Genomic DNA, 18,707 nt, shown 5'->3' with positions numbered 1-18,707 from the left:
ACTTGGGACCTTGTGTTTGTGAGGCAGGCAGTGGAACCACTGAGCTAAATCCCTAGCCCAAGACTCTGTGCTGTGGAGGCAGGTGTGGTGCCACTGAGCTAAATCCCCACCGCCATTCTTTTTTTTTTTTTTAATTGAGTTTATTGATACATTTTAGGTAGACCTTAAGATTGCATGCATCATTAGGAATTTATACCTGTACATGAACTACATACTTATTTTTGATGATGCATCTATCTTTACCCTAACATCTATCATTTATGCATTTTAAAAATTAGGTTGTCTTACTGAGTTTTGAGAGTTCTTTATATATTCCAGATAAAAGTCTGTCCCAGAGATACCTTTGGCTTATTTTCTCATTTTCTTAATAGCCTCTTTTGAAGAACAGTTTTTTTGGGGGGTGTACTGGTGATTAAACTTGGGTCCTTTCCCTTTCAAGGCAGGTGGCAGAATCACTGAGCTAAATCCCTGGCCCCAGTTTCCTTTTTGATGAAGTCCGGTATAGCAGTGTTTTGTTTGGTTTTTAAGACTCCAAGCTTTTTGTATCTTTTTAACTAAATTTTAGTCTAACCCAATATCACCAAGATTTTCTAGTATGTTTTCTGATAGAACTTAGTTTATTTAGTATAGTTTAGGACTTACATAATTGAAGTAATTTTATTTAGTAACAAGTAATGGATAATTAGAATCTTAGGAAATTAGGTAATTATGATTAGTTTCATCTTGAGGTTGTTTCTGCATATGGAGGTAAGGTTAAGATTGGAGGGTTTTTGCTATGTTTTTTGCATAAGGCTATCCAGTTCCCCCAACATTTGTTGAAAAGCTATTTCTTCATTCAGCTTTTTACCTTATTTAAACTTTTTTGCATAAGGCTATCCAGTTCCCCCAACATTTGTTGAAAAGCTATTTCTTCATTCAGCTTTTTACCTTATTTAAACAAGTATCAGTTGACTCTAGTTGCCTGTTTCTGAGCTCTCTCTTCTGTAATCTATCTGTTCTTTTGTCAAGTCCACACTGTCTGGATTATACTGTCTTATATAGTCTGGAAATCAGACAGTGTATACCTGTCCATCTTGTTCTTTTTCATGTTGCTTGGCTGTACTGTGTCCTTTTCATTTCTATGTACATTTCAGGATCAGCTTGTCAGTTTCTATAAAAACATCAGCTGGGCTTTTGATGCAGATTGTATTGAATCTGGATACCAGTTTAGAGAGAAATGATAGCTCTGTCACACGAGTCTCTGTTTATGCATGTGTTGTACTGTTAGGTACAATTTGGTTTGTTAATGTAACTTGAGATGTTTTTAAACTTCATCTGTGAATGAAGAGTTTTACTTTTTCCTTCTATATATCTGTTTCTTTTTCTTGTCTTACCGCACTATCTAGACCTTATGGCACAATGTTGAAGAGTGCATATTCTTGCCTTCTTCACAGTGTAGGGCAGGAACCTTCAAACCTACAGGTGAGTGTTTTACCTGTTTTGTTTTCTTTTAAGAATATCCTCTTTATTTTGTAATTTTGCTTTCCCAGTTTGCTGAAAGTTTTTTAATGTGAATGAAAGTAGAATTTTTTTACCTGTGCCCCTCTCAATCTATCAAACGATTGGTTGATTGAGACAAGGTCTTGGCTGTATCTTCCAGGCTGGCTTGAAACTCACAGTGATTGTCTGCTTCAGCCTCTTGGCATGCACCACCATGCCTTCCTGAAGAGTTAAGTTTTTTGTTTTTGTTTTTGTTTTGGTACTGGAATTCAAATGCAGGGTCTTGTGCTTGTGAGGCAGGGGTGGTGCCACTGAGCTAAATCCCTGGCCCAAGAGTAAGTTTTTAAAAAAACCAGTTGGGGGGAAAAAACCAGTGAAACCAAAAATTCGTTCTGTGAAAACTTGCATAAAACCAGTAAGACCTTTAGTCAAACTGATTAGGAACGAAAAAAGACACATCATCTGTATCATGAAAGGAGGGAGATCGCTATGATCATGTAAGTAATTAAGAGATACAGGAATTTTATCAACAACTTTGTGCCTATGTTTGACAACTTAGAGGACATGAACAAATTCCTTAAGAGACACAGAGTATCTCAGCTTGCTTAAACAGATAATCTGAGCAGCCCTATATTTTTTCAAGAAATTGAAGTTTTAGTTACAACCCTTCCAGTACAGAAGCATTCAGTCCAGATGACACACTGGTGCCTCCTAAACATTAAAAAGTAAGCAAGGCCACTGTGCAGAAGCTTGTCCATGTGGTTCTCCCACGAGGGACACCAGGGTGGTGGAAGGACAGGCACAACAGTGTAAATGTGGAGATGTCGCCAGTCTGGCAGATGGGGAGGGGCAATGTGAAAGGAGCAGGAGCAGGCAAAGTTTATCTCTGAAATTTAGATTTGGTTCAGCATCGAAGATGTGATATACCATATACCATAGTGGTGTAAAATTAAATACTGTAACATCATGTAAAATAAATAGATAGTATTTGACAAAATTCCATACCCATCTCTGAGAAAAATACTTGGGACAGACTACAGGCAGAACAGTGTTTTCTTAGCATGGTAAATGACATTTTAAGGAATGACTGCTACTAAGGGGAAGGGGGAAGGAATCAGTGTGTTGTGTACCAGTACCACCTCCCCACAGAGATTGCAAACATTATGTTCTGTAAATGTGTACTGATAAAGTTTTTAAAAATACAGAAAATAATACAAAAAGAAATGTCTACAGTTAACTGATGTCATACTTAATGATGAAGACTGAATACTTTTTGCCTAACATTAATTATACAGTGGGATGTTTGCTTTACCTCTTTTTGTTCTCTTAAAATAACCTTGATTACTTCAGTGATACTCTGTATCTTAAAAGAATTTTTTAAAACAGGAAAATTAAGGCACAAAGCATCATATTTTCACTGTTTAGAGAACAGATCTCTGTATGCACACAGTGTAAAAATGTGCACACGCCTGTGCACACTCCCAACACAGGCCTGTGTGTCAGTGTGACCAGGCTACAGTGTACCATCACTCAGATGCCAAGCCAGGTGTTGCTGTGATCGTGTTTTATAGCTGCGTGATAGCCACAATAAGCTAGTTTGAGTGAGCTGGGTCACTCTGGGATATGGAGGCCCAGTTCTGCCCCCAGAAAGGCCTGGCCCACCCCACAGGCTCCCCACATTTGCACAGGCCAGTTCCTCGGAAGAAGTCTCTTAACTGTGTGTATCACCTGTTTCATCTCTGTGAATCTCAGCTGATAACGTAGAACACAGCTTTACGAGCTTTAAAAAAATCCTGCCTGCCTGTCGCTCAGTGGGTGTTGCCTCTTCATTTCACTGCACACAGGTGGCTGCTGAGGTCTGGGCCTGGGCAGTGCAGCTCAGTGCTCAGGGCCACAGCCAGGCTTTGGCCCACACATGCTGCTTGTGGTCACCTCCCCAGCTGTCCTTTGTCCAGCACAGTCTCCCTCTCCTGTTGCCGACCCCAGGAGGAGACTGGGTCATGTGTTCTGCAAAAAGCTCCCCCCACCTTCTTCTGTGTTCTTGTGCTCTCCTTTCGGGTCTGTGAGCTAGTTTGTCTGTTTGGCCCTTTAAAAACTCAGCCTTGGCTTTGCTTAGTTTCTCTTATGTGTTTCCCTTTTGTGTATTTTATGTTCTTACCTTTGGTGTGTTTTCCTTTTCTTGGAAAACTGTATAATCTCATTTTTATTTTTATTTTTATCTTTTTATTTTGGTACCAGGGATCGAACTTGGGACCTTGTGCTTGTGAGGCAGGTGGCAGCATCACTGAGCTAAATCCCCGGCCCCTCCCATAATCTCATTTTATAAACCTCATTACTGGGGTCCCACATAGAAATAAATATGTCTCTGAGAATCATTTAACCTAGATTTCCCAGTTTGCTGTGTAGCATCTTTCCCAGTTTCTGATTCTGAGTATTTTAAAATCCACTGATTTCCTTTCTGGCTGCGGTGCTTAGGAATGCGTTTCAAACCCCAGATTTACAGTCCTATTTGCTGGTCTTTCTTCTCCTCTGTAGGCTGTGGTTCGAGAAGCTGAGCCTTTCCAATTTCTTAGATTTACTCTGCAGTTGTGTGTGTGGGATCAGGTTTTCCTGGCGGTGTGTGCATTCATGAACTTGAAGATGGGTGCTGTGTGACTGCTGGCCAGGTAGCTCTATGTGTGTGTCAGGTGGGAAGTTACTGAATCTCCACATCTTGTGTGAGAAGCTGAGGTGGGGGGTGTCTTGCTGGTCCATCCAGTGGTGAAAGTACTGTGACACCTGCACCCATGACTGTGGCTCTGTTTCTCTGTGTGTTTGCTCATGTCTTGGAGGCGCTCATCTTGTGCATCAAATTTGTGGGATGGTCTCATGTCTCACAAGAGGGGCCTTGTGCTGTGTTACAGTGGCTCGCGCTGGCTCTCAAAATGTGCCTGGCCTCAGATCATACCCAGAATTGAGAGAGCAGCCCCACCTCGTGTTTGCTCGGTATTTACCACCGTGGCTCTTCATTCCTCTTCTTTTTTTAAAATTTTTTTTATTTGGTACCAGGGATTGAACTTGGGTCCTTGTGCTTGCAAGGCAGGCAACCGAACTGCTGAGCTAAATCCCCGGCCCACGTTCCTCTTCTTTATCTATAGATTCCTCTGGAGTTTCAGTTTTACGCACACACTGTGAGCTAGCTGGTTACCTTTTCCTTTCTAGTTTTAGAAAGTTTGTCTTTCAGTTGGATTTCTTAGTTTGCTTTTTTTCTTAGTCTGTGCTGCTGTAACAAAATACTGCTACCTGAAACCATATAATTTAAAAGAGAAGCTGGCTTTCAATTCTGGAGGCCGGCAGCCCAAATAAAGGCAGATGTTGTGTGTCCAGATGGGCCCTCATGGGATGGAGGTGCCTCTGGCTCCTCCTTCAAACCCTCCAAAGATGCATGAGTCCCTTCCCTGGGCTCTGCTCTCTTGCCCTGCAAGTCTCCCCTCTCCTCACCGCATGGGGGTCACGTTTCTCATGTGAGTTCCTGGGACATGCTGACCGTGGTACTTTTGTCCCCTATAAACATCTGTTACATAGCTCTGTCATGTTATGTTGTGCTACCTGTTGTGACTTGTCTGTTCCTTTTCAAGGTCACCTTGCATGTTAGCCTTTTCTGTTTTATAGTAGTTGCTCCCCAATTTTTGTACCTTTTGGGGCCTTGAAGCAATTTCTGAGCATTGAGTTGCAGAGTTTGAACATTTCAGCTGGACCCTCCTTGGAGTACTTGCTGCAATTCTGTCATTTTTGCACCCTGTCATTTTCCACTGGTGTTTTCCATAAGGATCCTTATGATGGAACCAAAGAAAAATGAGCACATGTAGTTTGATACTGTTTCAAGGATGAGGATAGAACGTTTTGAGATCCCTGCCTACGTTTGTTGTCCTTCCTTCTCTTTCACTGATGCAGTGCTGTTCTGGCACCTCCACTGCCCTCCTGGTCATCACTCTGTAGTGCTTTTTGTTCCTATCAGTCTGCAAGCACCACCAGGCAGCTCCTGACACCATTTGAGTGGCCCTCAGATGCTGGCCCCAGGAGGTGTCCTCAAGGCACTTCAGCAGCCTTCAGACAAGGAGAGAAGAGGGCTCGCAATGTGTGCCCATCTTGGCAGAGGGAATATTGTCATCCTCCAGGGGAGAAAAGAGACAGACAGACAGATGGATGGCTATAGGGATTATGCTGATAGCACCACCTCCGGTGGCCCTGGGGAGATGGATGGGGGTCTCTGGTCAGGGGGCCTGCCTGGATGTTATCGCAGCTCCAGGCTCCTCATTTATAACAAGGAAATAATGCCATCTGTTCAGCTGAGGCTAGTTAGAAGCTCTGAATAAAATAACATATGAAAGTTAAAGCACCGTGCAAATGTAATTTGAAATGGATCGTTAAGCCCCAGTCAATGACCTACAGGGGTTGGGAAGCTGTCATTCATTATAGTTGCCAGTGTGGCTGAGCACTTACTGTACGCTGCTTGCTTTCATGGAGCACTGGCCCTAGAATCCTGCTAAGAGCTTGGAACATGGTGATTTCCCCAGTTCACAGAGAAGAGACAGAGACAGATTAATTCACTTGCTCGCAATTTCAGTCAAATGATGGTGTCCGAGGGGCAGAGATCCTTGGTGCTTAAGTGTATGCCCTGGACACCCACATGTTGTGGCTGTGCAGACCCCATCATCTGCCCTCTACTCAGTTAACTGACAGAATTCAGTTGGAGCAAGGGAAGCAGTCTTGCCGTGAAGCGTAGACAAGGGTGTTGCGCACGGGGAGGGTGGAGACCTTTCACCACGCTCGGATTCCTTTTCCGTCTGAGGGGCTCCCTAGACCACGTGCTTCGTAGCCCTTCACAGTGCACTGAAATGGCGATTCGTGGTCCCCGTGCCGTGGTGTCCCCACCCAGCGCTGCTCTGCAAGGGGTGAAACTCCAAACCAGGGCGGTTCTCGGAAATTGTCGCCCTCTCACCTTCCCTCCAGTGGGCCTTAATCTCTGTCTCACTCAGGCAGCCCTAGCACATGAAAGCGAACGTTCTGTTTTAGGAAGAGTAACTTACAAAAACATGAGTTTGAGCTGATTTTTACTTTGAAAGGATCTGCTAGAAATGGAATTTAAATAGCTAGATCTTTAAAGCAATTGAAGTGTTGGAGCATATCATAAAGTGTTGATTTCCTAGCATTTTGGGAACATAGATACTGTTTAAACAAAGCAACTTAAATTTGTGAACAGATGTGAATGTATAATTTTTTGTTAGTTTCACATCCTGAATTCTAGAACATGTAAGTGATGATCTTTTGGGGGTGGGCAGTTGGTATGAGCCTTTTCTTTCACTTATTCCCCCCTCTTATCCCTTTGCCAATTAGGAATAAATCACTACAGAGAAGCACACTGAGTAAATAAGTACCGTCATTGTGTGACTTTTCCCTTGTTCTAACGTGAAATTGTGTTTCCCTAGACTCTTTAGTGTCTAATGGTGATTATGATGACAGAGTATCTCTAGGAGCCCTAAATACATTTTTGCAACATGAAAAATCAAGTTTGTTTTTCCCCAGGAATGTCAGCTATACCTGAAGATTCATTTTCCTAGTTTTCTCTATGATGCTTCAGAAATGTGGTAGAAAGGAAATAAGAAAAAAGTGTATTTGTAACCACAACATCTGCTGGAAGAAGAGAGATAATAGGCAGACCTCGGGAGTGAGGAAGAGGATGCTGGGAGTTGCTGAGCTTGTGCAGTCTCCCCATGTGCAGCCAAGCCCACAGGCTTGTCCTTTCGTGTGTCGGCCAACTCTGCACACCTCTTCAGGGCACGTGTGGAGACTCCTGGTTTATCCTAGACTAAGCGCATTCTTCCCGAGACTTCGCCATCTCCAGGGAATTCCAGGTTTTCTTCTGTTCCCCAGCCCCCACCCCAGGAAAAGCTTGATCTTCAAAGGCAGAAGCAGGTTCTGAACTGCAGGCTTCAGCTGTTGCTCTGCCGTACTAGAACCCTTGGTTTTCAGTTGGAATCTTTGCCTGTGCAAACAGCTGTTTGCCACGCCTGTTCTTGCTGCTTTGTGGAGACTTACCTGTCCGCATCTGCTGTGAACGATGTGCTAAGAGCCTGAAGGCCCTGAGAGAAAGGACCAGGTGTGGTACAGACCCAGGGGTCAGTGCAGGCCCAGAAATCCCTGTGGTGGACCATCTATGACAATCTGCCATCTCTTGGCCATTTTCTTGTCTGTACACAAGTTTGCACAAAGACAATTAATCCAAAAGCCATATTTACTCTCTTTCGTTGCATAATTATGCAGATGCTTTGATATGTGAGGGGATTCATAGGGCATTTGCATATGTGCCACCGCTCTGTGATGAGCAGTGGGGTCTAGGGATCAAGTAAGCTAGAGAGAGGAGGGAGTGGGTGGCCCTTACTTTACTCTGGAATTTTTTTATGCCATTATCCTCTATTTACAGCTTTCAGAAATCAGCTGGTGTCACTGCACATATGTTTAGAGCCGTTGCTATGGTGATGAGCCTGGCAGCCCACACAGTCCTTCTGGAAGGCTGGGAAGCTGTTTGGTGGCATCTGTTCACACGAGGGCACTGTCCCTCTGACCTGTGGGAATCTACAGATTGCCCTGTTCCCACTTCAGTTGTCTGCTCTCTTTTGGTTTGACTGTCTGATTACTTTACTTAATAATTTAAAAAGAAAAGTTCTGTGATGGCTTTAGTGCAGAGAGAAATAGAACCATACACAGTGGTATTGTTTTCTAGACTCCTCTCCTCCCACAGTCACAGCATAGTCCCCATCTTCAGCTTGACTCACCTCTCGTTCATCTTAAGAAACAAAACAGTGGGTCTCAGCTTTCCTCAGTCTTGATGCTTCCCTTGGTAATACTGCTTATAAGCCGTGATTTCACCAAGTTACTTGAGTGATCCATTAATGTTTTTACCTCGGTATGTGTGAAAGAAGTCTGAACTAATGTGTCCTTGTGTGTGTTGGTAAATTTGTAAACTGTTTGGAAGTTGGATTTGGAAAAGGAAGGTTTTTAAATTTTGATTTTGCTTGTTGTTATTGTTGTTGGTACCAGGGATTGAACTTGGGACCTTGTGCTTGTGAGGCAAGCAGCAGAAGAACCATTGATTTTGCTTTTTTACAGTAGTGAGGATTGACCCCAGGGCCTTCACACCAAACTACACCCCCCAGCCATGTTGTGTGATGTGGTGTGGTGTAATGAGTGAGTCTTGCCCAATTGCCAGGGATGGGCTCCACCTTGTAATCCTCCTGCCTTAGCCTCCTAAGGTGCTAAGATTACAAGAATGTGTTACCTGTTTGTTCTTTCAGGGTTTCATCTGGCTGTCATTTAATACTTTACTGCACATACTCAGAAAGATGAACTGACTTACTAAACTATTTTTGTGTGTAGACTCCCCGTGTATTGGATAAAGACTGTGGATCCTATCCTGAGAAGACACCTGGGTCTTCCCATATCCTGTGTGACTTCTAGGGTTTTGGAACTCTAGATCCATTTTGCCATAGAGAACTTCATTTTATCCCTTGAGTTTATCATTTTTTATTGAAAGTTTTTAGTTACTGACTTTGTAGTACCTGCTGTTTGTTCTACAGAAGAGTATGCTACATGCAAAGTACCATTTCCTCATGTCCATTCAGAAACTCTGTAATTGTACAGCATAGCGCATCGGCTCTAATCCGAAGTAGAAGAGGGGATGTTTGTGGGTAACTGTACAGAGTAAAACTTCATCAGATTTTGGGAAGCATTTTTATTTATTTTTTTGTTTTTGTCTTTTGTTTTTTTTGAGACAGGGTCTCACTATGTAGTTGAGACTGACCTGAACTCACCATGTAGCCCAGGCTGTTCTTGAACTCACAGCGATCCTCCTGCCTCAGCCTCCTGAGTGCTGGGATTACAGGTGTGTGCCACCATGCCCAGCTTTTGGGAAGCATTTAGAGTTTCTTTCAGTTGGATTTTAAACTTTATGTAAGGAAGTGCATAGACAAATGTTCATCATAGCATTGTTTATAGTAGTAGAAAGTTGGAAACCGTCAATTAACAAGAAAATGGATACTTCTAAACGATGAATACCATACTCAAATTATGATAAAGTAGGACAGAACATATCAGTATAACTCTCCTGCTTCAACCTTCCAGGATAAATCCTGAAGCATGAGAACCAACAAAACACATAACCTGCTGAAAGATCACGTGCAGTGTGGCATTTGTTAGTTGGCTTATGAGAGCAGTGAGCATCAAGATAAGAATAGCAGTGTTTTTGGAGAAACAAGAATGGAAGGGTCCCATCGGGGGCAGCCTGGACCCGACCTGACCTGACCTCCCCTTTCTTTTTTCTCCCCCACTTCCTGCCCCCTCCCCTCCGGACAGAATCTCACTGTGTAGTCCATGCTGCCCTTGAACTCCCCATGATGCTCCTGCCTCAGCCTCCGGAGTGCTGGGATTACAGGCATGTGCAACCACACCCAGCTAGACCCTCTCTCTTCCTGAGGGAGCTACAGTAGTATGAAGGCTCTGGGCTCAGTGCCCACTACTGGAGAAATCAAACAAAAACAAAAGCATAACACTAGACCCTCTAGATTCCTGAGGTTTCAGGAGCTACCTTTCCCTCCACACCTGAGCAATGCTGAGAGTCTTTGGGGCTTTGGAATTTGACTTGGGCACCTGGCTGCTGGTTGGTGTTCCCAGAGTTTGACTCTTTGTTGCCATTGTTTTTTGCAGGGGTATAAGGCTTGAGGCACGTGTGGTCACAATCTCATTCCTTTGGTTGCACCAAGAGGAATTCGTGTCTCTGGGCCCTTTTATTACTTAATATGCATCTTGTACCTAGTTGGAATATACCTTCTATGAAGTCATGGGCTGAGAAAGACCTTCTTATGGGCAGCACTGGATGCAGTTGCTAGGGCTATGGGTTCCAGCCTGTTATGTGCTGTCTGCCCCACTGGAATCTCTCAGTTCTTCCCCTGTGAGACGCATGTCTGCCAGGCAATGTAGGTGAAATGATTGTGTATATAAAATTTTATATAAGTAAGGTATTTTTAATGCACCTTGAGAATCTAATGCTTATTTTCAGTAATTAAATTACAAGGAAATAGGTGTGTAGTAGGAAATTAGAGAATGAAAATAAGCACAACTTTCTAAAAACCTCATTCCTTTTACGGAGATTCTGGGTGCTGGTGGCTTCTGAACCCTGGTTGCATGTACAAGTTACTTTGTAACCTACTTCTTCATGAACCTCCCTCGGGCTCTCAGTTTAAGTATATTTCAGAGCCATTTTGAGGAGCCTTTGCCGTGTTCACTGAGACTTGTTTTATCTGCATTTCAAGGCACCCCGTCAGGATGAGGATGTTGCAGAGGTACTTACTTACAGCCCCTTAGAAGTCTGTGCAATGCTTAGTGAAGCTTGTCAGCTGCTGGTGTGAACACGTGTCCCTGTGGCTTGGGAGGCTGGTCACCTGGCCTGGTCCCCCCAGCCATCCTTCTTTTAGAGACTTTAAGAGGTATGGTAAAAAATACAGTCAGTACTTATCCAACAGAAAAGTGGGCGTGTGAAAACACGACACTGTGTTCTCCTCCACCTTACTCACTGGATCTGGCACTGTTTGACTTCTGGTTCTTCCTCAGAGTCAAAACCATGGAAGGCCGGGCTTGGTGGCACATGCCAATAATCCCAGCACTCAGGAGGCTGAGGCAGGAGGATCGCTGTGAGTTCGAGACCAGCCTGGGCTACTTAGTGAGTTCCAGGTCAGTCTCAACTACGTAGTGAGACCCTGTCTCAAAAAACCAAAACCAAAACCAAATGAAACAAAAAAACATCACCATGAAAGGTCAATGTTCTGATTCCATTCAGGCGGGGAATGTAGCTTAGTGGTACAGCCCCTGCCTTGCAAGCACAAAGTCCTGAGTTCAGTTCTTGGTACCAAAAATAATTGTGTATTCATTTAGGACATTGAGGCAGCCAGAACTGTACAGGAAAGAGGACTCCAGAACTGCTTCAGAAAGTGGCAGGAATAATGAGGATTTGTATGTTTGAGATGAGTGGGAGGATTTGGAGGGAATTAATGACAATGTATCTTTTCATGTTACAAAAATTGTTTTAAATGTAAGCATTCACCATATCTTTCAATTAAGCTTTGTACCTTCCACAAGCTTGGTGGCTTAAAGAGCCAAAATGTCTCTTCACCCTTGTGGAGGCAAAGTTTGAAAGGGAGGTGCTGGCAACTGCACACCTGCCAGGGATCCAGACAGAGCCTTGCCTCAAGTGGCCCTGATCTGTGGTCACATGGCCTGCTCCTCTCTCCTTGGTCTCCTTCTGCCTTTCTCTTGTAAGAACCCTTGTCATGCGATTTAGGCTCTGCCCAGATAATCCAGAGTGGTTTGAGAGCCTTAATTTAATCGTATTTGCACAGGCCCTCTTTCCAAATGAGATCACATTCACTGGGCTGCAGCCTTTTCCAGCCTGCCCTTCCCTAGCATTCTATCCTCTCCAGGGTAGCATTGCCTGTTTAGGTCTTTTTATGAACAGAATTAAGCTGTGCACAGAGCATAGCACACGTTTGCTGTGTCTAAGTTCCTCAGGATCCACCCTTCTTTGTGTTCCCCCTCCACTGCTGAGCTGTCTTCTGTGGTGTGACCACTGGGTATGTTCATTCACTCCTGTTTTCATCTGCCAGTGAACACTGGGGTCATTTGTAGCTTACAGCAGTTAGGAGCTGCTTTGCTCTTTTCTATGAGAAACTCAGGCATTGGTTAAAAGGCATTTCAGTACCCAGAAAGTCCCCAGCACACAGCTGTTCAACTTTACAGTGGTGTGAAGTGATACACATTCAGGAGGGTGCCGTGTTTTGGATTCTCGATTTTTATCTTTTCCTGTGCAAGTGATGGCAAGCCACAACTCGTGGCCAGCCTGTGATCCCAAAAGACAGTGCACAGTGGTGCTATGCTCTGCTGGTCGGTAGTTAGGCATATTAAATGCGTTTTCCACTTAAGATTTTTTTAAACCTACATTGGATTTATTGATTTTTCCCCCCCTTTTGAGACAGGGTCTCACTATGTAGTTGAGACTGACCTGGAACTCACTATGTAGCCCAGGCTGGTCTCAAACTCACAGTGATCTTCCTGCCTCAGCCTCCCGAGTGCTGGGATTACAGGCATGTGCCACCACGCCCGGCTGGATTTATTGAAATGTAACCTCATCATAAGTTGAGGAACATCTGTATTTTCTCATTTCTCTCTCTTTTTGGCAGGACCGAGGATTGAACACAGGGCCTTCACACTGGCTACATCCCCAGTCCTTGTTTTATTTTATTTATTTATTTTAGAATAAATATCAGGGATTGAATTTGGTACCTTGCTCTTGCAAGGCAGGTGGTAGAACCACTGAGCCAAATCCCCGGACCCCTCATTTTATTTTTTATTTTGAGACAGTCTTGCAAAGTCACCAAATTGCCCAGGCTGAGCAGAAATTCACAGTTCTCTTGCCTCTCAACCTCTTAGCGTACCAGGTTTACAGGCATTTACTACCATGGTTTGCTTTAATGCTCTTCATGATGAAAATACAACTTTTAATTTTTCCATATGCTTTGCTGTTTTTTCACAGACTTTAATTTGGTCTTCAAAGCTGAGCAGGCCTAGATTCTGGAGATAGTTAATGAGGGAAATCTGGATTCTGCCCAGCTGACCCCAGTCCCCCTATGTGGGCACCAGTGTTTTGCTGGTACCTGACTTGGTCCCCACAATGGTTGCGGATTTGAAAGGTTGGGATTTTTAGCTGCTCCTTCTGGTGGCACAGTTCTTTGAGACCCAGGGTACCACCTGAGCACTCTTCACTTTGCATTGTTTTATCATATGAAAATAAGGAAGTCAGGTTTCTATGGTTCAGGACTATAGACAGTATGCTTTTATTCCCTGAGTTGAGGATGTTGGAGACTCTAGAAAGGTTTGAAGAGATTGAGCACTTACTTCTCCTGGCATTTCCTCAGTGCTGGACTTGGGCAGAACCGGAAGAGGGAGGCCTGGGCTTCTTAATGGGACTTAGTGTGCACTCAACACACCCCTGCCCCACCTGCCTGCCCTTCGCTGTCAGTGGTTTCTGTACTTATTTAGCTTGTCTGCCTCTGTATTCTGACTTCTAAGCTTGAATTTATGTCATACTTCTTGAAAAGTGCAGGCACACCTGGAAGTGTTGCAGCCATCCGTGTCTCTGAATCTGCCCTACCTGCTTTCACAGTGGCAAGCTCAATGCTGTGCTCTTCTAACCATGAGGACAGTGGGCAGAAACCCCAGGTCTTCAGGAAGGTGTTTTGCTTAGTCACTATCTCTGGTTTTTAAGGGTTCTTTTTAAGGACTGTTGCAATGTCCACAGCAGTTTCAGCTTCTGTTTTGGCCAGCACTTTGAGCAGATGGACACATCATCTCTGGGGTCTCAGGTCAGGCAAGACACAGGAACCTACAGGCCCCTTCATGGGGTGCTGAGGGGAAGGATGTGCTCATGGTTGATTTCTGGATATTTGGTTAGTAGCAGATCCCCTGAGCATCCATTAGTAAACTGCAAAGAAGAAGGGGAAGTTACTGTTTTGCCTGGCTGATTCTGTAAATGTGAGGAAAGCAAAGAGGATAACTTCTGCCTTTGCCTACATAGTGCTTCTTCTGCTTTAGGAGAACAGAGCACGTGAGCCAGTGCAGAATCTCTACTGTAGATGGACCTTTGGTCAACACCCAGTAAGCAAGCAGCTGCCCTGGCCCTGCAGAGGAGGGGCTGGCAGGAATCTGCAGCCTTGAGGACACCTCATTGTGGTGCTGCTGCAGTGTGTGGACCCTCAGCTGGAAGGCCACTGCACCATATTCAGTGCATGGGGGCTTGAGGCAGTGTATACAAAGCCAGCCAGGCCTGGCATCCTGTGATGGGCATGGTGGTGGTACTTGTGGCGCCCATCTGGCAGAGTATCATTGGGCTGGTGTATTGGTGGCACTGAAGGTGGAACAGGAGTCGGATAGAGTTGTGCTGTATGGGAAAGCAGGACCATTGAGCACAGCAGGTGTATAGGTCAGGGTATACTGTTGGTCTTCAGAGAACAAGGCAAAGAGATTGCTGGGTTCAGCTGACTCAGGCCCCACTGTGGTTCTGGCCGAGGTGATTCCCTGTGTTGCCTCTGCAGTGAGGAGAAGGGTATACATCTGTGGCCTGTGGTGCTGCAATTGGCTACACTGTGCTCCTGCATTGGATGAAAACCATGACAGCCTCTGAGCTCTGGGGTTGCATGCTGTGGTCACATGGAGATGAGAAGTCTGGGCCGGGAACAGTCTCCTCCTTTCTGCCATTTCGTAGTAAGTGTTCTGCATGATACTGTCATCCATGTCTCTGCTTGTTTCAGCATTTGAAATGGCAGTTTTCTCATAGAAGTTACTTTATATTTAAATATAAGGGTGTGCAAACCCCTTTATCATTTCTGCTGTGTTTTGCCCTGCCATATAGTCAGACCCCTAGAGCAGACACATCCCAAGAGGGAACATTAGTCATGCCCAGAGTGACAGCGAGGACAGGCTGGGTACTTGAGCCTCCTGTCAGCAAGGGTCAGTGGTGGGCGGTACCTGGCAAGTGGCCTCCCTTCCCCCTATAAGGTGGGGAGCCTCCTGCCTCTTTGTAGCTCTGGTTCTCACCAGTGTTGAGCAGGCAGCAGTAGTGATCTTGACTATGGAAGAGCCTGGGAGAACCTAAGTAGCACTGGCATCTCACACATTAGGCCGGGCTTGCATTGTGAGGGTGTGCCTATGCACAGGTCTGGGGGTGAGCATCTCAGCACTGACCTCGGCCAGGGATCGTTCAGATGCTGCCAGTGTACCTCTGAGTCCCCCAGATGTGCTGGCCATGTGGCTGGAGGCCTGGCTGGTGCTGGCTGTGTGGTGCAAAGCTGAGTGTCTGTAAACCACGCCAGCCAGTTAACTCATTCAGACTGCCTGGCAGGACTGGGTCTTGGTCAAGTTTCCTGTGATGCTGGCCTTCACTCCTTAATTTAGAACCACTAATAAAAGCTTCATCTGATAGTGTCATGGGGTAACTCCGAGCCTGTCGTGTGGTCCTGCTTGGAGTGGATGATGTGGCAGCAAAGGCTGATGTACAACCAGCCAGCTGTCCATGTGTCTGTGGGGAAATGCAGAAGTATTCTCTGGACCAAATAGAGAACCAGACGTGAGAGGAGTGATTCTATGTCCCCCGCCACCAACAGCCTGGTGCTGCTCTGCAGGCCTCTGGGCTCTACGTGCCATGGTCCTTAGTCTTCCCTGAGGCTCAGACTTGTGTCTTCTGCCCTTGGGAATGATAACAGGGACAGCATGAAGCTGCATCCCTGACCCTGCATATAGAGGCCCCGGGGGAAAGGGACAAGTGTGAGCCAAACTCACCTCCTTATCACAGCTGTTGGCCCCGCAGGCTGCAACTAGGTGTCAGGTTGTATCTTGGTCAGTTATTGGAAATGTAACCCAAGAGACTGATTTGATTTTGGTTGTTCTTTGAGGTGTACCATCCATGCATGAAGTGGCATGTGCCCTAGCTGTGCACCACTCTGCAGCGAACCACTAAAGTTTGTTTGTCTTGCTTTTTGAGCCCAGCATGACGTGGTGAGCACCTTCTTGCAGTTTGAGGCTGTTTGTTATAGGTCAGTGTGCATGGGGTGCAGTGATGGGTGGCAGCCTCACACAGTGAACGTGGGCAGTTCCTATGTAGAACTCTCCTCACCCCTGACCCAAGCCTGGCCACTTCCTCAGGGAACCCACGGTGTGCGGAGCTGCCCACCATGTGTACTGATGGCCAGCCTGAGCTACATAGTGAGACCCCGCCTCATAAAACAGTCACCTGGGCCAGTCTAGCATCTGTGCCAGATGAGAGAGACAGTCATGACTCCGTGCGCCACAGGCATCCTGTGGTGCAAACATGAGTTGAGGGTGGTGCGGTCACCTGTCTCTGTCAGTGTCACAGTAGAATGTTGAGACACAGGCTTTGCTTTGGTAGTAGGGGGTAGCTTTTTGGGAAGGTGTTGCTAAGAACCTGCTGTGAGTTTCCTTTTTTAACTAAAGAAGGAAAATGGACTTTCGCTAATGTCTGCTTCTGAGCAGCTATTCTGGTGGGGACATAACTGAGATTTACTGTGTTGAGATCAGGGAATATGATCCTGCTTAAATCCTAGTCATACTGATGTTAAAATGCAGGCTTGCTTTTTGCTGTCCTGACTGGTTCCTGCCATTTGCATGAAGTGCCTAAGCAGGCCTCAGCAGTTAGAATTTATTTATTTATCTCAAACATAGTAAGCCTTTTCTTAGGGCTTCTCATATTCTTTTTATGCTATTCCTGCCTGGTCTGGTCTCTGGTCTGGTCCCCTCCCCTGCCTCAGCCTCCCTCCTGAGTGCTGGGACTATAGATGTGCACCACCAGACCCAGTATGGTTGTCCTTTTTGAAAGTATCTTCTTGCAAACTATTCAGAAGATAGTAGATTACAATAATTAGAACCAGAAACTCTCGTAGTCGACCCTTCCCCTGTGGTTTTTACTTTTGAAGAATATTCCTGGGTGCAAGATAATTCTAAAAAAGTAGTTTAGAAATTATCCACCTTTTGCCCTGGTGAGGGAGGTGTGGTCACTTGAGATTTCACACAGGTACATGGTGGGATCTGTGGACTTTGCTTTCATTTTGGTGTGCAGCAGCTCTGACCCTCCTCACCTGGTGTGTGTGGCCCTCGTTACAGAGCCCCCTATGACTGTCCGTTCCTTCTGTCCAGCAGTCGTTGCTCAGGGTCACGAGTGAGCCTTTTGTTTTAGTGTTTACAGAACATGGAAAGTATTAACTTCTAATGATAGTTTTTTAAGGATTTAGGAAATTAGCCCTCTGACGCAGTGTGCAAATAGTTCTAACATCTTTGTCCAACTTTTTAATAAGTGTTCAAAGAATCGCACACCCTTATTAACACAGTGTAACGAGCAGAGAGCTGGGGTGAGAGCAGCAGCCTGCCTGTCACACTCTGTGCCGAGCCAGAGCACCACACCATCTCCTGTGCAGGAGACATGAGCATGCCGTCACACTCGCCAGGAAGTCAGACCAAAAACGAGAGCCTCAATGCATGCAGCCTGGAATTGGCTTGATATGGCTACCACAGTGTTCTGATACGTATTTATTTCTGAGACTTTAAAAGTTCTTTGTTTGGACTGACCTCCAAACAAAGTCCACACACGAGATAATTCTGTGTCCTTGAAGTCTCTTTTATTCTAAATTCCCACTCTGTGCTTTTCTCCTGAAAATTTTTTCCCTTTTGTCAGTGTTCAGGGTCTTTTATGTTATAGAATTGCTCTGCCTAATAGATACATAATGTAAGCCATGTAGGCAATTAAATTTTTTTCTATTTGCCTTATTAAGTGTAAAAAGAAATGAAATTGATATTAAGAATATAGTTTATTTAACTCAGCATATATGAAATGCTCTCATTCCAACATGTAATTAAGATGACAATTACTGATGAGTATCTCACAGTTTTCTTTGTACTGAGTCACTTCAGCTCTTCCCACTGTGGATGGTCCCATTTTGCAGAGCTCAGGGACTCTGCTGGGCATGTGGCTGTGTTGTGGCTGCTCAGCTCTGAGTCTGCATGTGCTATCTCATGGAGGGGTGAAGCAACCCTTGTTTCCCTGACACACCAGTGCATTGGCAAGGGGATCTTGAGTCTTTGTTGAATTCTGGCTCCATTTAACATAACTGAATTTTTCTTTGTTTCTTTTTTGATACTGGGGACCGAACTTGCATCCTTGTGCTTGGGAGGCAGATGGTGGAACCACTGAGCTAAATAAATCCCCAGCCCTAAAACTGAATATTTCTTATTTGGGGCAAGACAGTGCAGAACGTTGGTACTTACACCAGGACATGCTCGGCACCTGTCTGGCTGGGTCCCTCTCTCCTGAGAATGAATCTGTATGGTCAGGACCTGGTTCCTCTGACTGGCTGGGGCATCCGGATGCTGATACTTGAGCTGCTCAAGCTCTCCCATTCTTCTTACCCCAACAAGCTGGGATGCTCGTATGAAGAGGTGCTTCTCCTCACCCTTTAATTGGTGGAGGTACAATTCATGTTGGAAAGGAGAGTGCATGTTTGGTTACCTTTAAATGACTCCCTTTTCCAGTACGCCTCAGAGTTTAGCATTAGGGCTCCTGAGTCATGGGGTTTTCA

General features: G+C 45.1%; 1 protein-coding gene across 3 annotated transcripts in view; it reads left to right on the top strand.

Moving 5' to 3' along the window:
* The window catches only part of Ankrd11 (ankyrin repeat domain 11), a 108,972-nt gene that overhangs the window by 43,985 nt on the left and 46,280 nt on the right, over window positions 1-18,707 (top strand). The window contains exon 1 of one of the 3 annotated variants that reach the window (XM_010627556.2): window positions 10,414-10,490. The exons of the other annotated variants lie outside the window; for them this stretch is intronic. The gene's annotated coding sequence lies outside the window, so the exon portion shown is untranslated. Of the gene's footprint in view, window positions 1-10,413; window positions 10,491-18,707 lie in introns of those variants that run through there. 3 annotated transcript variants of the gene reach the window in all.

Source organism: Fukomys damarensis, unplaced genomic scaffold, assembly GCF_012274545.1.
Source record: "Fukomys damarensis isolate Sample0158 unplaced genomic scaffold, DMR_v1.0_HiC HiC_scaffold_32, whole genome shotgun sequence".
NCBI lineage: Eukaryota > Metazoa > Chordata > Mammalia > Rodentia > Bathyergidae > Fukomys > Fukomys damarensis.
The sequence above is the reverse complement of the archived record's forward strand: the minus strand, read 5'-3'. Positions and strand labels throughout refer to the sequence as shown.